The sequence below is a fragment of the Lonchura striata genome, chromosome 5, assembly GCF_050655825.1.
Source record: "Lonchura striata isolate lonStrDom1 chromosome 5, ASM5065582v1, whole genome shotgun sequence".
NCBI classification, from domain to species: domain Eukaryota; kingdom Metazoa; phylum Chordata; class Aves; order Passeriformes; family Estrildidae; genus Lonchura; species Lonchura striata.
Window position 1 is genome coordinate 32,485,355 of NC_140707.1, and position 23,783 is coordinate 32,509,137.

At 38.0% G+C, this 23,783-nt stretch overlaps 1 protein-coding gene across 12 annotated transcripts in view; it reads right to left on the reverse strand.

Annotated features, from left to right (window-relative positions):
* Nucleotides 1-20,329, reverse strand: part of LRRC4C (leucine rich repeat containing 4C) — a 487,862-nt gene extending 467,533 nt beyond the window's left edge. For 7 of the 12 annotated variants that reach the window (XM_031505047.3, XM_031505045.3, XM_085580212.1 and 4 more), the window contains exon 1: nucleotides 2,575-3,256. The gene's annotated coding sequence lies outside the window, so the exon portion shown is untranslated. Of the gene's footprint in view, nucleotides 1-2,574; nucleotides 3,259-20,209 lie in introns of those variants that run through there. The other 5 variants (XM_085580220.1, XM_085580219.1, XM_085580218.1 and 2 more) reach the window with 3 other exon arrangements.
* Between the last annotated feature and the right edge of the window lie 3,454 nt (nucleotides 20,330-23,783).

Consider the following 23,783-nt stretch of genomic DNA (forward strand, 5'->3'; position numbering starts at 1 on the left):
TATGGGGCATTACACTATGAAACACAATTGAAAGTCAAGGATCACTAAAATGAAACAATATTCCTTTTATAGATTTGACTACTTATTTGGGGTTTTTTAAAAACAAAACCCCCACATGGTCCAACTGGTGCTGAAGTCTGTTCCCACATAAAACCTGCTAAAACTTAGTATTATTCATTTCCATTCTTACCATAAGAGTAGCAATAGTAGTAGAAAACAATCTTGCAGTAACATATTATGTAACATACAATATCATGTATAAGAGATACCAAAATAACCCCAAAAATAACAAGTGTGACAGTATAATTAAGAAATCAGAAGCAAAATTCCAGAAAAGTTCTAATGAAAATCTACTAAACCAACACAACTGGGGGAACATGGGAAGAGAAGCACAAGGTTCCCTCTTCAGTGAGCCTGTTTAAATACCAAATAACAAGCATTTGCTTTAGTCTACAATATAAGAAGGTAATGAATAAGCATGACTACATAAAAAACAGATGATTAATAACAGCTGGACACCCTAAAGAGCAATGACATACTTCTTTTCCAGTATATAGGCAACTGCTCTTCCACTCAGTTTAAGGCAACACTACTAAGTTTTATTCTATATATCAGAATATACACAAATGGAAATGAAGAAAAATCTGCCATCTTTTTCACCAGAACATGGAAGTTTAATCTCCAGGCAGAACGTTTGTCCCCTGCTTTCATCCAGTCAACATCTCTGCTTTGATAGTCTCATTTAATGCTTCAATTCTAAAACCATGGTAAGGCTCTAAAAATCATGAGTTGTCATCTCTTCTCACACACACACCTTTTTTTTTTTTGACCCTCATTGTACAGAGATTGTTCCTCATAGTGAAAAGAAAACACAACCCAATGCCTGGTGAAGTAAGATTCCGATGCAACACGCAGTTGGGGCTTGAGAAAAGTACAATGTGGGCAAACTATGGCAAACTGCATCCTGCCCAGAAAGAGATCTGGTTGTCATAATCATATAGAGTAAACACACATGCAACACAGAAGCATCACTTCCAGAAAATGAGGGGAAACACACCTATAACCAGTTCTTCTTTCTTCCTTAATCCATCTTTAAAGCTATTATGCAAAACCAGTGGGAAATAGAGGGACTGACTGACAGGATGCAATAATATAAAGTGATTTGATTACTCTGAAGCAGAGCCTTTTCATTAAGTTTTTAGCTTTCGAACACAGGATCTATTACAAGGGTCATTATACTTCTTTGTACCAATAGAGATCTGATGTGTCTTTGTATTTACAAATCTGATGTAATTTCCCCTTTCTTTGCATACACACACATAGAAGCCCCTGAACATCTGGTTATTCAGTAGAACTCTATGTTGATCTCTATGTACAGTACATATCCACCTATGCAGTATTTCAAAGAGATACCATATTCTTCAATATTAGTCATTCATATTCCTATAATTGAAAAGGCATGAGTACCTAGCAATTGCACTTGGAGAATGAAGCATCTTTGAAATGTATTTACAGATGGTTTGCTTACCTCCTTGGGAATGCTAAGTACTATCAGTGTAGCAATAAAAAAAAAGCTCAACTACAAGAGCTCTGATTCTATTGCAGTGCAATGGTATTTTATTTTTATTATTTAATGAATGTTGGGAAAGGCTACAACAGTCATACTGTTACAGTAGAAACTGCATTGGTGGAAGGAGGTGCAGGGGGAGGCAAAGTGCCAGGCTTAAATACTGAGTAGCACCAGAGCAATACAACTGATAGATCTCCAGAAATTCTGGAGTGCAATGAACCATGCTGGATGAAACATTTACTTTGGTCAGCTGAGTGCTTAGTAGCACCCCCATCCCAAAAATTAATGGCCCACAGAAACTCATTTGTGATTGGCACTTTATACCATAAGAGTTATTATTGTTTGGTCCTAAATATTGCATAAACTCTGTAGGCAAAAAAAAAAAAAAAATGAAAGCAGAATTCAAAAGGTTAATGAGAAGCAAGAAGATGAACTTCATGTAAGTGGATGCACAAATCTACAAATTTCTATTCTGCTACCTTCTCCTTCGGCTAACAGCAGCAGAAACAGCTTTGTACTTACATATTCATCATTCCAGAGCTGACTGAAATGCAGAGAAAAAAAACTAGACAAGATTTATGAAAATATGGAGGCTTCTAGTGAAGATACTGTACAAGCTATATTTCTTGCCCATTTTAGATACTTCCCAAATATTTTAGGTTGTTTAATAAAAAGATTTCTCTTCCTAGAAATTCTAATACCTTTGAAATAAAAGGAGCTTTATAGTGCTATTTAACTAACATTTTCCAGGAGCCCTATAGAATATTATTTTCCAAGCGTTTTGACTGTGCAAATGGCAGGAGAAGGAGGGAAAAAAAAAAAAAAAAAAAAACCAGAAAAGAGAAAAGGAGGTAAAAAAAGGATGCAAACTACAAGCACAGACTTTACAAACACTACACTCCATATGCACCCAGTACTAATGTTTTAGCCTTTTTCCATACTTTAAGCAAGCAAGCAGGAAACAAACAAGGAAACAGAAGGGGTAGACAATCCCCTGGACTTACCTTTAGTACAGTCCCTCTGTAAACTTCTCAGAGAGAAATTTAAATTCCTCCAAGTGGATGTGATTCTTAAAGCTTTTTTTTCCTTCTCGAGTCACAGAGAAGCAAAACAATTAGTTTTCAGAGGTTCCATTTACTGCTCTTCCATCCCCAGCAAAATGCGTCCAGGAGACTATGCCAAAAGTAAGCCCAGAACTCAAAGGCAATTGGAAAGGGAGCATAGGGGGCTACCGAAGAACCAGATTGTGAAATTCAGCAGCTTGAGCACAGAAATATCCTACTGTACAATATACCTGGCTTCTTGCTCACCAAAAAACTGTAGTGCAAACTGTCAGTAGTAGCCTCCAATAGCTGCTGTGTGTGCTGCAGATGGTATGTCTCACTGTTACCTTCCCAGATGGGTAGAGGATTCAGAGAGCAGCAAAACCAGGGGGTCGCCTCCAAACCAGGTGGATTGCCAGCCACTCATTCACTCAGTCCAATTAATCAAGACAAGAACAGCTCAGTCACCGGAGGTATCTCCTTCCAGGGTGCACAGGATTATGGCAAGGTTATTAATCTTGCTTTGCTGCATCCCCCCCACCCCCTACATTCAGCAGCCTGCACCGAGATGATTGCCAGCTCTGTCTCTGTCCCTGTTCTACTGCATTTTGCTCAGCCCTCTGTTGCTGCAAGTGAAACACAGAGGAGGGAGGAATACTAATAAGGTGGTTAGCTACAGTTTCTTTAAGGCATTCTACATACTGCGTGCGCCTGTGTGTTCGTGCATGTGTGTGTGCATTTTCCATGGGGCGATCTGGATTTCCTGGCAGCTGAAATAGGACTTGTTTCTACATCAAAGTCTGAATTAATCTGGATTATCACCTAATGAATATCAGAGCCAGCAATTGTATTTTACTTAGGATAAGAGGAGGGCACTAAATGGTCTAGAAGATTAGGATGGCAGCAGTGGTTATAGGGGGAGGGAGTGGGGGGCTGGTAGTTTAGAAACCACACTACAGTCAGAAGAGCATAATCACTTAGAAAATTGTTCCAAACAGATCATTTTAGCAATGCTTTAAGAGTCATTCTTATATTCTAAACCAGTTGGGATTTTAAAATCAGCACTTTATTATCCATCTTTAGATTAGGCAGTGATATGCAGAGTCAAGTAAATATTTTTAGAAAAGAAAATACTTCTGGCAGGAAAAGAAAAAATTAGAATGTCAGTGGAGGCAGACATCCAGGACTGCATTTATGAAGATGCTTGAAATTCCCTCCTTTAGTAAGAACTGCCAAAACCTTTCACTTATGAAATGAGTTTAGAGTTCTCAGTCCAAGAACCAAAACAGATTTTCCATGTATTGCCTAAATAACTGACCTGCATTGGTTCACGAACCTGAATATTCTTCTGTAATAAGTACAAGTCCTATCTGTAATTCACTCATGAAATATGAAAACAGTCATATTGCCTTTGCTTTCCCACAGGTAATTCAGACCCTCTGCATCAGGTTCAGGATGCAAACACTGCTGTCTCACTTGTCATCCATAATTTCAGTTTTTTGCAGCAGATGACACTTCAGACTCCTTCAGGAGACTAACGATTGAGACCCCTTCAGAAACATGAAAGCAAAAATAAACCATTCCTCAGAAGCAGCTCTGGGATTTCTACAGTAAATTACAAGTATGAGAGACTGTTAAGGAACCAGTTCATGGGTGTAAGCAGCCAAATACACTTGACAGAGCTCCCTAAAGAATGAGCTACATGAAATCAGTTTGGTGCTTCATATCACAAAAAGAGCTACCACCACAAGTTTTAGCAACCAAACTGGAATTGAACACGGTGGAAGTGCTTTGGGGAGTTTTAGGTACACCAGCCATAGGATAGCTGGCAAAGCAGCCTGCATGCACTGACCATTGCAGTTGTTACTGCTACTGTAGCACAAAGGACTGCAATGTAACAGGGCATATCCAAAAGCACTGAGGCTACAATATTTAGTACTAACATGGAGTAAAATCTTCTACTGTCAAGTAAATCCTGCAGTTTTAACAGCCAGTGAACTTGCAAAGCCACACAGCATAAGAAGGAGGCTGTAGTGGCTGGAAAGGGAAATGTAGGACACGGTTTCAGAAGATGGAAGACCTGCACCGTTTCACAAATGACACATAATCACTTGGGCTTTCATTCACTTTTTCAGCTTAAATTGCTGTATAATTTAAATCTAAAATGATGTATTTATATAAAAGTCCACTGAACCAACAGGAGAATTTATAAATTGTAACTGTTTTTTCTCTGCTGCAATTATTTTGCTTCTCCACCCTTTCTTCACCCTCCATTCTATTCCTAAGCACTGCATGACACCTTAAGTTGCTGTTTTCTTGACTTGTGGATCTTGGAGAGGATTCCTGCTCATCCACAAACATAATCATGTCTATCTACATAGGAACATGAGCAGCCACAGCAGCTTGGACTGAAGATCCATCTAGCCAAAGTTTTGCCTGCATTGGTCACTGCCACCGATCATCATATCAAGGGAAGCAAATAGTGGCATTTCCCAAGTACACTGTGCCAACCTTCAATTATCTGTGCCACAAGGAGTTGCATAGTCAGAGAGAGGAGAGCTCTGCACATTTTAGTATGCCACTCACAGATTCATAGTCTTCTATCATAAGCAGCCTGGACTCATTTCCTCATGCTGAGAAGCCCTGATGCATTTACCTGCCCTTCATATTGACTTTGCTCTATTCAGTCAAGCACTCATCACTAACCTTTTCCACCTCATGCAATGACCAAGATGCCACAGGAGTCTAGCACTACACCAACACTTTCTACTTTGAGAGCATATAATTCCAGAACACATACTAATGAAGCTAATGGCATGCTCTGTTTTCTAATACTGTAGTATGAGTAATTTTGGTACTCTCAGATTAACTTCATCAAGGATATAAGATTTATAGCTCTGACTAGTGAGCTAAGGCTTCATAAGGAAGACCTCATGTCTAGACCATAGTCCATTGTGGGCAGCTTTTTCCATGACCTTTCTCTAGGTGCAGTCAGAATTGGTTGAGTATATTAAAAAAGCTCCAGAGGTAATTAAATCTATTCATAAATCTAATATTTACACTCCATGGGACTGGAACAACAGCAAAAGTAATTAAACTGACTTGCATTCTAATTTCCATGACACAGAATACATGTTAAAGAAGAAGGGAAAAAGAAAGATTAAATTTTGTGCAATAACTTGGCATTTTCCAAATAGTCTTTATCATGATCCCAAAGATGCAGGCAAGGACTTTTGTCCTACCTCATCTGCCCTTATGTCATTTTTAAAGCCATACTACTGGCTAATTACCTTTTAAAAGGAAAGGTAATCAAAAGGAAAAAACATTGTTTGCACTTCAAGGGGTTCCTTTTCCATTTTGATTTTTTTCCCCAAAAAACAGGCTGCACTTGGGACATCTCACCACTCCCCTGATTACTACAGTCTTACAAGCATCTTTGTTTTTGTTCCCCCATTATGATTAAAACAAAGGCAGTTAAAATGCAATACAAACCAGGTAGACATACCACTCCCTTCCCCAGCTCATCTCCCAAGGGGAAAAAAAAAAAGAAATTTTACTTCAGCTCCCCCTCACCTCCTTCAGCTCAATTTGATGACCTGTCAGTTAATATCAATATCACTCCTCTGAAAACTTCTGATATTCAGCATAAGTGAAGTACACAAGCTTATTGCTCAGCAAACCCCACAACAGAGAAAGTACTGACCCAGCACACATGCTCCCACACAAAAAACCTCCAAAATCCCTCAAATATTTTTGCAATATTTCATTTTTTCATTATATTGGCATCATTTGATTCAGTGAACTCCTAATTCCATATGCTATTTGCACTCAGTTCCCTTGTTTCATCTTAATTTTCAGTTCCTTTTTAAAGTAATGAGTCTGATTTCCACACTGAGAAATCATTAGCAAGACAATAACAGAGGTGAAAGATAATCAGAGAGATCCCTGGAGGTGGGCTGAGGCTGGCACTCGGTACAACCAGGCACCTCTGCCTGATGAAGTTTGAAGAGTTACAGCTGCCAAAGTGCACGCTACCCCCCAATGAGCACCCTAGTGACAATCAGAGGAGAATATACTCCAGTTTCTCATCCACTACTTGGCTTGGCAGAGTCCTAACTTAAAGTCAGGATCAACGGGTGCTGTAAATTTATATGCTGGCTTCAAAAACTACAGGAACTGTGAAGCTGCACATGCAGCTTCTCCTGCCTCTGCTAGAGGGCAGTGCCAGCTGTTCCTAAGGAAGCCCAGCATCCACTGCCACTGCTGGACTTCAGACAACTTCAGACTTGAACTGCACAGTACTGAGGTTTTTGGAAAAGTGATCAGTGATCTTTCTCCTGGGAGTAGTGAAGCCTATTATTAACCACAAAGATTTTCAGGAGAAAACAATGAAAGAAAGTGTAAAAGCAAACAAGAGAATGTATTATCTGGAGAAGAGAAAAATTAATTGCCAGCTTACTTGTGAAATATTTGTAAAGTTTATATTCAAGACCACTGGTAAACTAATTTCTGCTGTTACAAGAATCTTGCAGAAAATAGTCTGTCAGGGTTTATGCATTACTGTTGCAATAGACATATAAGTAATAGCAGAAATGGTATCATCATAAACCTTTTCTCCAGGGAAAAGGTACAAGAGCAAAACTGCAGCAAACAGATTCTTCATGTTCTTTTTATCTTAAAATTTACAGTCATAATCTAGTGAGCAACTCAAGTGAGTTTCTCAGAACTTGAGAAATACACTAAGTACTACATTTCATTATTTACTGCACTAAAATAAAGACAGGCTTTTCATATAGTAGTAATTTGCTTTTTTCTCACCAACTGCTTTGAAAAATTGAGTAGCTTACATTGTGGGTATATTTAGTTCCAACAGACTTACCATCAGATTCCAATGTTCTGCCTAAAAACTTTAATTTAGTGCCTCAAGACTGTAATTTCAGATTAATTCTGCAATGCTGAAATACAAATCATAATCACTTTCTTTTTTGTGCTATTTGGATGCTATTATTTAAAGACAGATTTTTCAACCCTAATATCTTAGAGAAAAAAAAAAAAACAATATGATGAAAAGCCAGAAGTAAAAAAATAAGTACATGTTTCTTTACCTTTCTTCCTTCAAAGAAAAAAGTTTAAAGCCTTGTTTGAAAGCATGAAAAACAAAGGTTGTTTCAGAAGTTCAGCTCATGAGAATATATATATCTCAAAAACCTATGCCCACAGACTCCAAAGCCTAAAATCCTACACAGCTGTTAATATTCTGATATATACCTGTTCCCCCAAAACACTTCCACTCCCTTTCAAAAGGAAATTACATTTTTTCCTCTCTGCTCAACAGAGCAGATAAAGTACTTTTTTTTCTTCCTTTCTGTCCTTCAGCAGCTACTGCTGCAAGGAGAATACTCCAAAACACAGACCCTCAGCCTGAGCTAATATGAGCATTCTTTTTACATTTGCTTACATTTCTCTGTGATCATTATATCTCTTCCTCCCTCTAGAGAGATGGGTTGCAAGAAGTGTGCAGTATGTCTTTTAGTGAAAAGTGACTTAAAGTAATAGTCTAGACATTATTCTCACATCATTGAGCGCTTGGTAAAAACATCTGGATTGCTGCATATACAAATAGCCTTAAATACTGATCAATATTTACAAAACAAGATCAAAGTTACTAAACTAAAGCTAAACAACTTGGATTTATTTATCCTGTACTAAAGAAATGCTGATACCAAAAAGATAACAGTATTGCACTTAAGCAGTTAAGTTCCCTAGAAGATTTTTCTTTTCTAAACAGCATGAATATTTTGATTTTTTGATTTGGTCATAACTCTTTCCATGACCTTTAACTTAGTAGACATACTGGTAAAAAGAAAAAAAAACCAAAACACCCAATCACAAAACCTGGAAGCTGTGATTACCACATATATATCTTGAACCACTATTTCAGTTCTCAAATGCTTTAATTGTCCAGGAGCTTTGACTAACCTCTCTGTACCACTTGTGCCCATCAGCGGTTTTTTATTTACATTGACTCAAGTTTTCTGACTTCAATTAGGAATGCCTGAGGTTTCATCAATATTCCTGCTCTCCAGAGACTGTCATTTTCCTTCTAGCCCCAAATCCAGGTTTTCTTTCAAGTCTCGCTTTTCTGCACACAAATTCAGCAAACCACCTTGAGCAATAGTGGGACTAACATTGCTAAACAAGGCAAATATCAGGAGGAGTGTAAAATTAGTTTTCTTTGGTCACAAAGGTGTTCTTTCTGTGTTTACCAGAACAATGTAGCAGATTACAAAAATGATTGGGAGAATTCAAAATGTCTTCTGGTAGGTTTTTGACTGTGCAGTATTTTGGAAAGTTGCTTTAGAATCTTTACAAAATTGCAAATTGACACTTGAGTCATCAAACTTTGTTAGCATGCAGAAACAAATTATAGTGAATCAAAACAACAAAAAAAAAAACTTCAGGATTCAAAGAAAGGACAAAGATCTCAGCATTTTGAGTTTTACTTTTATTCAGAAGAGCTTTGTGACAACAAGCCTGGTCTTTCATGCAACGTAATTTTGAAAATGGTCCTTTAGCCCTTTCTAGCTTAACCCAAGCTGAGTCTCAAATAAGACATTTCACTTCACAATGGAAACAATGGCTTGTGAGAAATCAAGAGATCGACATCTACTGCAAAATTTGCAAAATAAAAGCTACTTTCACTTCAAACCAGAGATGCTTAAACTATTAAACCAAACATTAATAAAACACAACTGTGGTGTTAGGACCTTAAGGGTTAGTCCTGTGTTCCATGACAAATGAAGCTGGCACATTAAGGTGGAAAGCCTGAAGAAGAAAATAGTTACATGTTTAAGCTGATCAAGGAATGAGATCTATGATGTCCATCTCTCTCAACCAAGTAAACCTCTGAGTTGCTGTACTCTAATATACATTCACCAGCTTGCAGTCTAATTTTAAGTTTAGACAATGGGGTCTCCATTACTTTTCGAGTGAGACTATTCCAGAGCCTAATAGATCTTAGTTAATGCTGCAAAGAGATGCTGCATGAGCACTGAGTTCTATTCCTTCAAAAGCATATGCTGATAGAAGCTGTTAGCCTCAGATGACTCACTTTCCCATTAATCAATTTTCATCAGCCATTATAGTCATGTCCCTCACATGCAGTGAAACATTTTATTGCATGAGATTTTCCCTTCCTATTTATACTAACACGTACATATCACCATGGGCAACAGACAGCAAAAGAGAGCTTTACTCATGCTAAATTTTAAGCTTACAGATAAGAGATCACTCTGGACTTAAGGCCAGCTTGGTTTTTTCTTTCTTTTTGTCTCAGAAAAAAGAGCATTTAACTACCCTTAAAGACAGGAGTCCTTTCACTTGTGGTCTTATACTACACACAAGTTCGTTCTCTCAGACTCCCTTTATAGTCATGGTTTGCAAGAACTCATACCTCAGGGCACTATAATTTCTTTTCTTTTAGGAACCTCTGTTTGGGAATAGAAGACAAAATTCTCCCAGGCACAGAAGTGCTTGAGTGAGTAGTTCAGACAGATTCATTTCACGCAGGTATTTGTATTTGGTATTAGCAGATTGTTAACAACAATTAATCTGCAATCACATTACAGAAAGTACCCTGCCATAATATATCGTCTTGCAAATCAATAAGCTCCATATAAAAACTAAAGGGTTCAATGACCAGTTGGTGACAACCACGAGAAAAAAAAAAATCTTTGAAGTTTAACCCTAGAGAAAAGTACTTTAAAAAGCTAATAGCCTGTTTTTGTTAATGCTACCTCCATACTTTTTGTCAGTCTGAGAGCAGGAGCATGATGTGCTCTGCATGATAACTTTTGTTCTGGACCTACTCGACCTGGATGACACAGAGATTAAAGTTTTCCTGTACTGCAGTCAATACAAAGACTCGTATCCCATTTCTACCTCGATCCCTTCTGAAAGGAAAGAGGTGTGCTAGTGTCTTTCCAAACAATTTGATGGATGAAGGTGTGAAATGGATCTCCATGTCTCTCCTAACTTTGGGCAATAGGTTTTTTGCAGAGGCCAGGCAGCTTGGTTCCTGAAACAAACAAGGGTCTGTACAAGCCCGAGTTTCTGAATTTTGGGATAAAATGGTAGGTTCAAGGGAGGAATATAGGGGTAGGGGGTTTGAGAAGGCTGCACCTTCCTGGTGCCTCAGCCAGTGGGGAAAGGAAGAGGCCAACATGCAGCCAGTTTAGGATAAAAGGAGGCTGCACCCTCCAAAACCCCCAGAGAAAACCTCATGTCTGTATGCCTCAGTGGACTCTCTCCCTTTATTCAAAAGAAGTTGCGGGACTCCTCTGTGTCCTGTTTGGACATAAACCTCTGACGTTTGTGGATTTTCCTAACACCTGCTTGCCCTGGAGTCAGCTGCAATTACTGAAAGTAAAATTTAGAGAGCCTGAAAGGGTCCATCAAATATATTTTGGACAGATAGTGAAAACTGATGGAAATGGGTACTAGCTACCTCCTACCTGTTATTTTAGCAAGCCTGTTCTCTCTGCCATGGGTGAGAGAGGAAAAAAAGAGAGCAAGGGGTTGGAAGAAAGAAGCTGTTACAGAAAAACTTCTCCCCATGTTCTATAAAATTAGAGTAATGATATCTTTGTATGAACGTAAAAACACCAGAAGGCATTGACTGGAGTGGTAGTGTAGGACAGAAAATCCAAAGGGGGAAATGTTGGGGCAGAGGGAGAAGGTAGTGTAGGGAGAGATGGGACAAGCCTGAAAATTTGTGACTGAAACATCTATAAAACTAAAACAAATACTGCTTTCACATGAATAGAAGGCTGAAGGATTAAGAGACAAAGCACAATTAAAGGCTTCACGAGCTACAAAACAAGAGAGGAAGTAAACATCTTAGAGAAAACTTAGAGAAATATCCTTGTTCAGAATACCTCAAATCAATCCAACCAAAACTCACTTCCTTCAATAGTGCATTACTCCATATAATAATGTTTATCAAAAACAACTCACACGCATTTGAAGACTCGGTAGGGTCCAGTGGTTGCCAGTTGCTACCACTGGCAGTTTGTTACAGGACCTTGACTCAAAAACAAATAAATACAAGCCATTCATAATTTAACCTAAAATGAAACTAATTTGTGTGAAACAAAACGTGTGCCAAGTTGCCTGAATTAATTCAAGAGTAAGAAGAGAAAACCTACTTAAATATTAACTTTATTTAGGTAGTTTGGCTGGAAACAAGACTGGCAGGAAACATAACTCTTGGAAGCATATGCAAACATATAGAAACAAAATAAACATACCCTGACTTCTAATCAGAAAAGTTATTTTACATAATAAAAAAGCTTTCACTAAGAAAGGTTAGATAAAACTAAAGTAAATAAAAATTTAGATTGTAAAACAGAAAACTATGCATGATATGCAAATAAATTTCAGCTTTGGAAATGTCATTCAGAAGAAATAGCGTAAGCCCTAGAATAAGTCTCACTTGAAATGAAACTGGACAAAATAAAAGTACAATGGTGAATAATCTTATGCAAGTGAGGGGCATTAGGTGTCCTAATGAATTAATTCTTTTCCATTGTAGCTTCCATGAGCCAACAGAAAGTCTGAAGAGCTGGTGAGGTTTTTCAAAAAGACATATGTAAAGAATAAAAACAGATTTTTGTTGCCACTTGGAGAGACTCCAACAAGAAAGCATTAAAATTTATTTTCCTTTTCAAAAGGATTATGCACCAAACTATTAAAAAGGTGTTGATTTTACCATGCATAATGAAGGTTATTTGATTTTAACATTCACTCTAAACAAAAGTAAAAAACTTTAGAACCACTTTCTTATTGACAGTTGAGAATTTACAGAACTGTAGCACTTTTGGATTATACATCTCCTGTCAAGTACCTCCTTCAGGCTAAGCAGTTAGAAAAATTCCAAAACTTCAGAAAGCAAAAATTACAATAGAATTACTTTGATTTGCTAAGCACAGTGTAACAGCTAATTCACTGAGATTTTCTAGCATACTTGGACTCAAGAATAAGATTTTTTTTATTTAGCAAGCAGCTCTCCCCAGTTTCAGAAAATTTCTGTCCATATTTGGAAAGCATTACAAACTTGTAAGACAAACATGCAAAACCTAAATGTACCCCATTCAACAGAACATTGAGCCAGCAGCCTCCACCAAAGGGTGGAGACCAAAGTGGCTGAAATACAGGGAGGCGAGAAGGACCAAAAATTGCAGGAACATAAAGCTGAATTTGCACTAGTGACAAAAAAGAAAGAAAATGTAAACACCAGAGAAGTCCAAAGGACTAGAGTACTCCTCTAAAAATTAGAGGATGCAGACAACTCACAGCTAGGAAGAAACCAGTTTCCCCACTGCCCAATTGAGCTGCACCTACCCCCATCCAGCTGAGCACTGATTGCCGCAAGTACGCCCCACCAGCCTGACACTGATCCCTCACAGCTGCTGGTAGTTAGGATGTGCCAAAGAGTGTGAAATCCAAAATCCTGGTCTCCTTATATCATGGTTCTGATTTTTTTTTTTAATCTGAAATGTTCTGAACTTCTGTTCCATATGTAAAATGGGCATCATATTACCTCCTTATAAGACAAGAACAGGGGAAAATAACAGTGGAATATTAAGTCATTAAACTCTCAGATGGTCTAAGGATAAACCCCATAGATAAGCCTCTTGCTTTGTGATTCTGTTCCCAGGAAGCCACTTGAAGCGGTTGCAGTGAATAAGGTGCAAGGTCAGGCACAGCAAAACCACAAGTTTAGCAGCATTTAGAATAAAAACAAGTCATGCTGTCACCAGCATAAAAGCACTCAAAGGTTATTCCTACAGTTCTAGCTAAACCACAAGGAAATTTGTAAAGGCCTGGAGCACTAGAGCTACTTATCACTTGTGGCTTAGTGGGCAAGATTTTTGTGCCCTCTGCTTCCCCCATTATGTGGCATTAAGAAGTCATCACAACTTGTATGTGCTCCAGTTATGCATTTGTTACTTGGTGCTAATTATGAATTCTTAGAACTTGTATTTCTGTTCTTTTAGGAGATCAGTTGTTGAATGATCTCACTAACGAGCTTAGGGAACTTCCCAGTGAAACTCCTATTTCTGCTATTTGTGCACACACAAACCTGCACTGGTTCCCTGATTAAGACAAGTTGTGCTGTAAGGTATAGTCTGATAAGCTGGTGTAAGCTTTTTTTTGCTTCTAACACTTACTGATCTAAAACTATATTTATCACTTTTTTCTGTGAACCTACATATAAACACATTCCACACACCTGGAGCCACATAAGATTAATCCTGTGACTACACTGCTTTGATTGTTATCCTATAAATATGAGCAGCTGGACTGAGCTGCTCAGAGCAGGAAGGCACAGAGGCCTTAGACTTGTGGAGGTGTTACTGCATTTTAATGAGTTACCCAGTACAGCTGAGCAGAAATATTTTAGCCCCTTGCAAATTAAAGGTAAAATACCTCAGCCCAAAAAACTTCTACTGGTAGTTATGCTAAAAAAATTTTTGCACCCACTGTCTTCTGCTAAGGCACAATACAGTTGTGTATACCTGAGGCCAGTACAGCATTGAGGGCAAATAATCTTAAAAAAAAATAGTTTTAGTTCAAGAAGAATTCTCTTCTGAAAAAGTTTCATAATCAAAATGCCACTGTAGAAATGAGTGTAATATAAAATTTTATGACTGTTGGAGGAGTTTATACAGATAGTGAGGGAAGAAATGTTCTTTTACGCATCAAGGAATTTATTTCAAGAATATTACTAAATGCAAAAATATTAGTGTAACTTTTGTTGGTCTCCAGTCCAAGTAAGGGTATTTATTCATTGCCACATATTGCAAAATGAAAATTGTTGTATAGTTATCTGAAAGTAGGATAGCAACTGGGGGGAAGGGGAACTCTCTACATCCAGTTAAAAAATTCAAGTTCAGAAAGATTTTTTTTTTCTCATTAATAAGGTAAATATACTTATTTCACAGAAGAAAAGTACTGGTTATGTATGTTTCACCTCAGGCTGTTAAAATAGCCATTCCAGCAAACTGTTGTCTTGTGCCTAGTGGCCTTGATACTGGATCCTAGCGTCAACATTAGCATCTCCGTTGTCTTAATTAGGATTCCAGGGTTTACATCCAAATTTGCTTTTGTGATAGACAGTGCAGCCCAAGTAGTAGTTCTGAAAAAGGAAGGAGGAAGAACTAAAAGGAATCAAATTTTCAGAGTAAACTTCGCCCTCTGAACTGCAGCTACAACATCCACCATTCTTACTCAAAAAACCAAAATTATATCTTCCTGTCACAACCTATATCCAGCCAGGAAGCTGCACCTCCCACTGCACACCTGAACACCTTTCCACGCACTGATGCAGAAAGAATCTAACTATTAGGAAGTGACTAGAACTTGTGTTTCAGCCTTTCTCTGTTGTTTAGCTATCCTATGTAGCAAAGATTTAATTTCTTCATTAAATTTTCTGAAATTCTACCAGATGTCTGTTATAAAAAACAAAACAGGCCAGTTCCTGTTAAAGTCTAGAACAGCATATTGCACCTGAACCAGTCTAAGTAGTAGGAGCTGCAGCACTGCCCAGAGGAGGACATGAACTGCCCCAAGCCACTCACAACCAATTCCAGATGGCTGCAGTGCTGGTGTAAGCAACTTACTGACCCCAAAACCTCAGCAGTGGGTGACCTGCCCTGGGGCAGAAACAACCTTGATGGACCCCAGCTGGGGTCACCAGAGAAGAAGCAGATCCTGTGCTTCCCATCTCCCTTCCAAAGGAATTGGGGAGAGCTACATGTGAAAAAAACTGAGGAAAGCTGGGCATAGGAAGTAGAGTGGAACAGTGTTTGACTTAAGCTGAACCTGGGGAAAGCAAGGACAAGTCTTTCCTCGGGGTTTGGTTTGTTCTGCACGCTTTCCTTCTCTCTGAACACTCAAATCAACAACTAGAAAATTGGTTTAGTTGGCAACAAGATACAGTAAAAATTCTTCACGTTGATTCTGTTTTGCTCATGAGAGAATCCATAGCCCTGTATCCACATCACTGTCAATTAAACTAACCCATCTGCACCTTGCTGGTAGTCAGTCACTGGGATCACAGCTCACACAGTGCATCAACTATACAAATCATACAGAAAATATATTCTTTGAAAAAGAAACACAGAAGTAATTCTTTATGAGAAAGCTCATGAATTGCATTTTTTTAACCTGCATTTACTGGATTTTTATTGAATTTACTAAAATTAAGGAATCACTAGCATTTCTGAAATTAGTGAACACCTACAATTCAGTGGCTTCATTGAGCTAATCCAGGTTTAAAAGCGGGAGCTGATTTCTCATCTGTCACTCATCATCACCATTAAATTCTATTGGAGCACCTTCATTGATTCCATACCTAGAATTTTGCATACTAAGTAAATTTTGTTATACAATCAGGTTCTGCTCCCCAGTGTAACCATGAGAATATTGCACATAAGAGGCAAGGAAACCATTTTAGCTGTAGATTCGCTTCAGCAATAAAATTGAAAGTCTCACAGCCTTCTTGGGGAATCCCTGTTTAGACCAAGTGTGTTTTGGCAGACTTGTGCATCTAAATACACCCAAAAGAACCAAAATCTCCATTCAAACACATATCTCTTATCTGGAGCCAGAAACAGAGACAAAAACAAAGTTTCAAAGAGATTCACTTTCAGTCTGGACTTGTGGAATGCAGTACAGAGGGTATTTGTATCACTGAGGCAAAGACATTTAGATAGTCATGAAAACAGATCTTTATTTTAACCCAAGAAAGTGTTTCGCTTCGCTTCCTTATGAAGAAGCGTTTACATGCACTGTATAGAAATTAAATTGAAAAATATAAAATACATTGCTCTCTGCATCTATTTTTCACCTTTCTGTTAATTTGTAGTTATCTGGTCCTGTATTTCCACAGACATCTTGAAAATGTTGCCTTGAATTGTGTCTTGAAAAGATACAGATACTGGTAACTGAAAGTGGCTAGAGAAGAACTGAGATCTGCTGAGTTTGGGTAACTTCACTAAGTTGCAGAGTACTTTGTAGGGCATTTAAAAAGAAAAAGTATTGGTCTATCTAAGGTGCAATTCCTTGCATAGGTACAAAACCATTCAGTGTAACTTCACCCTGTTGCAGTACTATCAGCAGCATAGCATCTGCTTGCAGAAACAAAGACCTAACTTATCAAAGGATTTCAGGCATGTACTGTCTAATTAGTTGTCTAACTCTCAATGAAATTAATAGGATATAAACACCTAAAGAATACAAGCTACTTCACCTACAGCCCACTCCCTAAAGAATCCAAGTACAAAGAACAGTCATTATAATTACCAGTCAAATGATGAATGCCTGGGCAAAAAATACAGGGTAAATGAATTTAAGTACACTTTATGCGAGTGAAGAAAATGCACATATGTTGCAGTAAAGTGTGGCCACAACTACAAAAACTTTTCTTATTAACCTGTGGTTGAAAGCAACCTCATTTAACACAATAATAGCAAACAGAGTCTAGGCTCTATGTTTGTCAGCCACCTTGCTTTTGTCTCCACTCATTAGGGGTACAGTATTAGGAAGATCCTTTGGCCTGAACAAGCACAGCTATGTTTGGGTTCTGTGGGTTTTTTTCAGTATTTGAAACTCCAATCTACGTGGACATTCCTATCCCTATCAGAGTCTACACCTAAGGTCCAACAGAGGTTTGCTTAATGCAGATTTCAGCAATGACAGGCATGAGATTTGACTGAAAGACTCCTAAGGTGTATTGCCGTGTTTATTATTATTACAGCTAAAACTGAACTGTTGTGGTTCACTTTAAGTTCCAAGTCATCTTAAAAATATCACAGCATTCAGCCTTACACTGCATTTTTTGCCAGTGTTTTTCATGAATCTCTGTAGCACCCGCCTTTGCAGACACCAAATTGTATTTCTGCCTCTATATTTCTCCCCTGTCGAAAGCTTCTCATTTACAAATGGCAAGCTCGCTACAAGGCAGCAGGCTCAAGCTTGGCAAATTGTCATTCTTCAGGTTATCCTCCACTCTCTGACACTAAGTTCTTACCTTCATCAGGGAGCTTTCAATTCCCTCCTTACTTACGGGAGATAAAAGCCCTTATATTCCTCCCAACAACAGGTTTTCATCTTCTTTATGTGCACAATAGATTTCAGCTTTCTTCCCCCCAGCCCTGCCAATTTCCCTAATTATCTGTCAGTGGTGCCAAGCGCTCCCACATCTATCATTCCACAGTATCGCTCCATAGTCACTGCCACAGCTCAGCATCACTGCGTCAGCTATCTGTGCTCCAAACAGTTTTACAGCACTGACATGGGGAACTGCCTCTCACAGCCAAGTGCATTGCTAAATTATCCTCTTTCTTCTCTTTCTAAGAAGCTCCTGCTTGTCACTTCCAGCTATCCTCCTCTGACATCATAGTCCTGCTACTACAGAATTGATTTCCACATTCCTCATACTGTTGGTATTAAATATCATTCACACAGTTTAACAAATCTTGATAACTTTAAAACATTTTTCTCCATTCTTTTCTTCAGTGTTGCTTTCTACTTGCTGCATGAATTCTATTGTGTCCTGTAATCAATACCTTTATGAAAGCTACAGGTGAATTTCAAACACCCGAGCCTTTTAATTTGATACATTATTCAGACAAGCATTTACCTGTGTGCCTTTAGTGTACACACTCTGTGAATGATTAAGGGAGGATGTGTAAAGAGAGCCTGCAAATCTCTGGAACAACTCTTGTACATAAAATTACTCATGGATGTAATGATTTGTACAAAGAAGACCATATTTTATAGATTAGGACTGTTCCATAGAATGCCTGGAACTGTTTTGAACCACGGGATATTAAACTATGTCAATATGCTGTTGTTTTTAAAAGAGTTGAAAAGAGAAGAAAATTGCTGTAAATCAAATAAAATGTTTCTGACAGCCATTATTTTAAACTCATTTGACCACTGAATCAGATAATTCTGCCAGGATGTTGAGTAGAAAGCTCTCTTTTTCAGGCTGTCCTCAATGTTTTACAGTTATTTCCAAGTAAATTGTTTTAAATAAGCAAATATAATCCCCCCCAAGACAAACAGTGATCTTTACGCTTCAAGATGGTCAATAAAAAATGATGAGTTACATTTAGTGAAAGAGTTAGAGTCTGCTATTTCTCTTACATTTTTCTGCAAACAGAAGTCCAACAGATTAACTTCGTTCTATCCTGCTGCATTTAATACTTGCAGTATTCTTCTAATACTAGAAGCATTTACTAGTTTCTGTGTAGTGCCTCAAGGCCTTAAAATGAATGTGATTTATGACCGGCAACATAGCTGAGGTATATGACATAAGACTGAAAATACTTTTCAGTTCCCTTCACATTAATCTTATATCAGAGTCTGTAACTTAAGCATCTCTTCTGTTTTTTACTTTTTTCAGTCATATTTTACTTCACTGGATTGCTAAGAGAGTTAATTCCTTAAGCTTTGATCCAAAGCCCAGGGAATTCTTTGGAAAGACTCTATTCAACTTCAGTGTGTACTCAGTGCATACAATGCTTTCTTTAAGCTACTCTATGATCCTTTAGTTGACAAATTTTATCTAAGCAAAAATGTTTTAATTTATTTGTTTTCCCTTAATTTGTTATTGATATTTCATGCTGTATAGCAAAGAATGACCTCACATAACAAAGGAGAATATTTTTTAATAAAAAACAGGCACAAGACTAGAATCTATTGCTTTCTGTATACATGACAACATTAAATCACAGAAGGAATACAGCAATTATATTAGCAAAGGACAGATCCTGGCTTCTTACACAACAGATGTTTTGATGGTTTGACAGTTAGCTTAGCACTGTCCATGGACCATTCTAATATTTATTTAAATATTAAGTAAATATGTAGCTAGGTCAGAATAATTTTATTATATCAGAATCAGAAAACACTAAGAAAATATTTAGGCAGAACAATTCTGTATTGTATGCTAAGAAGTAGTCTGAGATCAATAACTCCCAAAACAGTCATTATTCTTGGGACTTTTCATAATGCAGCATTTGCAATGGGGAAAACTGACACATGGATCAATGTAACTAGGAATAAATTATATGTTTGAGTTTTTAAAATAATATCATCAAACACAGCCTAGTGTCAGAGCTAGGGTGAGGGGCAAGAGGCCAAGCTGCAAGGTACCCATTTGGGTATTTCTTGAAACAGAGATAGCTGCACAGCTTCATAGCCATGCCCATCTGCCTTTGGATTAGGACAGCACTCCCTTCTGGATGCCATCCAGATGAATCTCAGCAGACTTGAGCTGAGCCTGGGTAAATTTCAAGTGGTTTAACAAGGCCAAGTGCAAGGTTATGCACCTGGGTCAGGGCAATTCTAAACATGGATATATGAAAGAAGCCTTGAGAATAAAGACTGACTTGGGGCAGGGTAGTTGCCAGGATCCATCCCCATACAGGCCACCAACTGTTGGTGTTGGTGCTTGGCACCAGTTGATGCTGGATAGGAACTGACTGCCACTGTTAGTTTATTATCTTACTGCAAGATTTCATACCTTGTCTCTGTGAGTCCCCAGGGGCAGCTTCGCTCAACTCTGAGTCCTTTTCTCTTTCTTCCACACAGCCAACTGACTTCTACTTGTCCCTATCACAACCACCTAACCCTATCTATCCCTAGTAGTACATACTAACCCATACACCCTAGCACAACCACCCAAACCTTACATCACACATCAGCACAGCTAACTGACTCCAGGTTAGCTGGCTGACCCACTCTTTTATAACACCCATCCTTATTGGGCATCCTTATTGGACACAGCTGTGCCCTATTAAAGGCAAGGCTGTTCCTACTCTTTTGTAATTAGTACAGCTGCAACTCCTCAGGGGTAAGATTGCCTTCAGCACTATCTCTATTCTCTCACAATCCATCCTCCCACAGGTAGTGATTGATGTGAAACTCAACATGATCCAGCAATGTCAGCCCAGAAGCACCTATGTCTTTGCCTACATCAAAAGCAGCATGGGCAGAGGAAGGGGTTGTCCCCCTCCCCACTGCTCTCCTGATGCCCCATCTGGACTGATGCATCCAGCTCTGCGGTCCCCAGCATAAGAAGGATGGGACCTGCTGCAGTGAGCCCAAAGGAGGCCACAAAGGTGATCAGAGGGCTCTAGCACCTCTGCTGTGAAGACAGGACTCCAGCTGACAGAGTTGGGGTTGTTCAGCCTGGCAGACTATAGAGTGCCTTCCAGTACCTAAAGGAGACCTAAAAGAGGTCTGGGGAGGGACTTTTCAGAAGGGCATGTAGTGATAGGACAGAAGGGAATGGCTTTAAGCTGAAGGAGGGTAGATATTAGATTAGATATTAGGAAGAAATTCTTCACTGTGCAGATGGTGAAGCACTGGAACAGGTTGCCCAGAAATGTGGTGGAATAGTTTCATTCCTGGAACTGTTGAAGGTCAGGCTGGATGGAAATTTGAGCAATCTTGTCTAGTGGAAGGTTCCCTGCCCATGGCAACTGTGTTGGAACAGGTGATCTTTAAGGTCCCTTTCAACCCAAACTATTATATGACTCTGTGATTCTGTGATTCCTCCCTGTCATACAGCTTTCCAACTGCCTTCACTTTTCTTTCTGGCTGTGAAATTTCTGCAGCTGAGAAATAATCTTTCTTTTTATTTCTGGAGAAACTGCTACTTTAGGTTTCATAAACACCAAAGCCCCATATATTCTCTGTGGTGAATATTTCTTCTAAAAGCAGAAGATTCTGACATGACAGCTGCACTAAAAAAGTAACTACATGAATTCTATTGCACACTGAGAAAAATATCATAACCGCTTGATAGACAAAATTGTAAAAATTCAGATTTTTTAGTCTTTTATCTTTGGAGAAAACACTGATTTAGCATTGTATATTTCATTGATGTAATCCTGTTTATTTGCAGAGGCCATGAGTCTGACCGTAGAAAGAAACAAACAGACAATATATTTGCTCCTTCTATCAAAACTAGAGCTGTCAGAAGTTCTTTTACTTTACCACTGGGCCAGATTACCATCCTTCTGTTACCCTGCCCATGGTTCTTTGCTGTGTTTTCTGTTTTTCTGTTTGCTTTACCCTATGACTGTTAGAGTATCACCAAAGGTCATCAAAAGTCTCCTTTCATGTGCAGTTTATCACTCAGAAAAGAAGAACAGATATTCTTGATATAAAAATTTTTATGTCTATGTGTAGCTGCCACAAAACCCTTGGGCTTTTAGTTTTCAAGAGCACTAAACTTGTGTTCAACTCAATTTCTTGTTCATCAAATCTACCTAGAAGGCAGGCACTTTTCTAGCTCTCAAAGTATTCCACTCTTATGTAGGCTCTTGATGGGCTTAGAAACTTGAGCCTATTTCAAAAACCTAGATGCTAAAGGAAAAATTAAGTTTCTACTGTTACTTAATTCTATCAACTAGAATTTCTACTCACTTGCCTGATGTAGCTTTTCCAGGTATTCAGTGTCTTCTGCCATTAGAGTATTTTTACAAAATGTTTCCTGATATATTATTCAAGCCTTAACCATCTACTGATTGGGTTTTTTAACCTTCTCTTAATATCACTTAACTTTTTTTATGCATCTATTGTTTTGTTTTCTCTGAAATTTCTTTTATTTGCCCTTCTGACGAAAATTGTGTTCTGCTGCCTGTTTCCTGAAAATGTGGTGTTAATATAATTTTTGACATGTTTCTCTAGCCATGGAACAAATTCCATTTGAAGTCTTTTATTGTTTTAGATTTTTTTTAACTATAATGTAAATTTTTAAGATCAGTTTTAAATAACTATACCTGCAGTGCTACAGAGATAGGCAAAGGCAGACAGAAACATTTTTGGGATTTAACAGTAGTCTGAAATTTTTCTCAAAGTGATGTTGTAAGTTTAGAATATTAAAAAATAGTTTTAGAAGTAGAAAAGGTATTAAGTTTGAATTTGGGGGGTAGGTTTGTTTTTTCAATAGTTTGTGTCTGTCACTGAGTTTCACAAGTCTACAATATGATCAAGGAATTCATGGAGCATTATTCACTGTCAAGACTCTGGATTAGAGCTCTGCTCCAATTTTCAGAAAAAAAGAAAATGACATTTCAACTTTAGTTTCACACAAGATTAAAATCTTTACTTCTAGACACAGGGAAGATAAAGTACTTTGAAAATTCAAGAATGAGGTAGACATTTTCTGCAAAACCTCCACATAATAAAGAAGTTTTAAATTAATTTTTCATGTTTCTCTTGTATTACATGTTGTATTCTCTTCTATTACATGTTTCTCTTGTAGTAAATGTTTCTTTTGTATTACATATAATTTTCTATTAAGGAATATGGGTCCCATAGAGGAAGATGTATAAAACTAAGAGGTATTATTGCAGTATTGCTTTGTATAATCTCAAGATGAACAAATGTTTCTGATGTTCAGTCTACATCCTTATTCTTTAAACTCTTCATTGTCAAGAAGTAAGAACAGAAATTTCTTTGTTCTTTGCTGGAACATCTTTAAAAATTTGCAAATTTTAATTGGGTCTTATCGCACTTCTCTTATTTTACCTTTTTGTGAAAACTTATGAAAGGAAAAAGATGTTGTATTTTTGAAATTGGTCCATATGTGCACTTTCTACAGCTAAATATACAAATTTATACCAGTCTTTTTAAGGTAAAGGCAAAGGATATTATCTTATACATGGAGTTGATAATGGGAACTCCTATTAAAACAATCCAAGAGTTCATTCTTGCCTGTTCCTATGATTCATGAAATCATAAGATGCCTAGTTCATACTTGGCAAATTAGAGGAGAAAGCATTCTTTATTACTTTCCATAGGTCATTGGAATAACAACACAGAAACAATCTCTTCTGTCATTGTTACATACCATAACCCTTTTTTTTTTTTCTGGTGTCTCTTTTTTCAGAGAGGCATTATAACACTGGGAATAAAGAAAAAACACAGCTAGCACAAAACAAAATGCATGAGGCAAGGGCTCAGAAAAGGAGCAAAAGAGTTCATTTCCAAGGCTGTTGATCTGACCATTAGCTACAAAACCCTTTTGTACCGTTTGCAGTTTTGCTCATTCCCACCAGAGGGGGACCGAAGCTGCACTGTTTCAA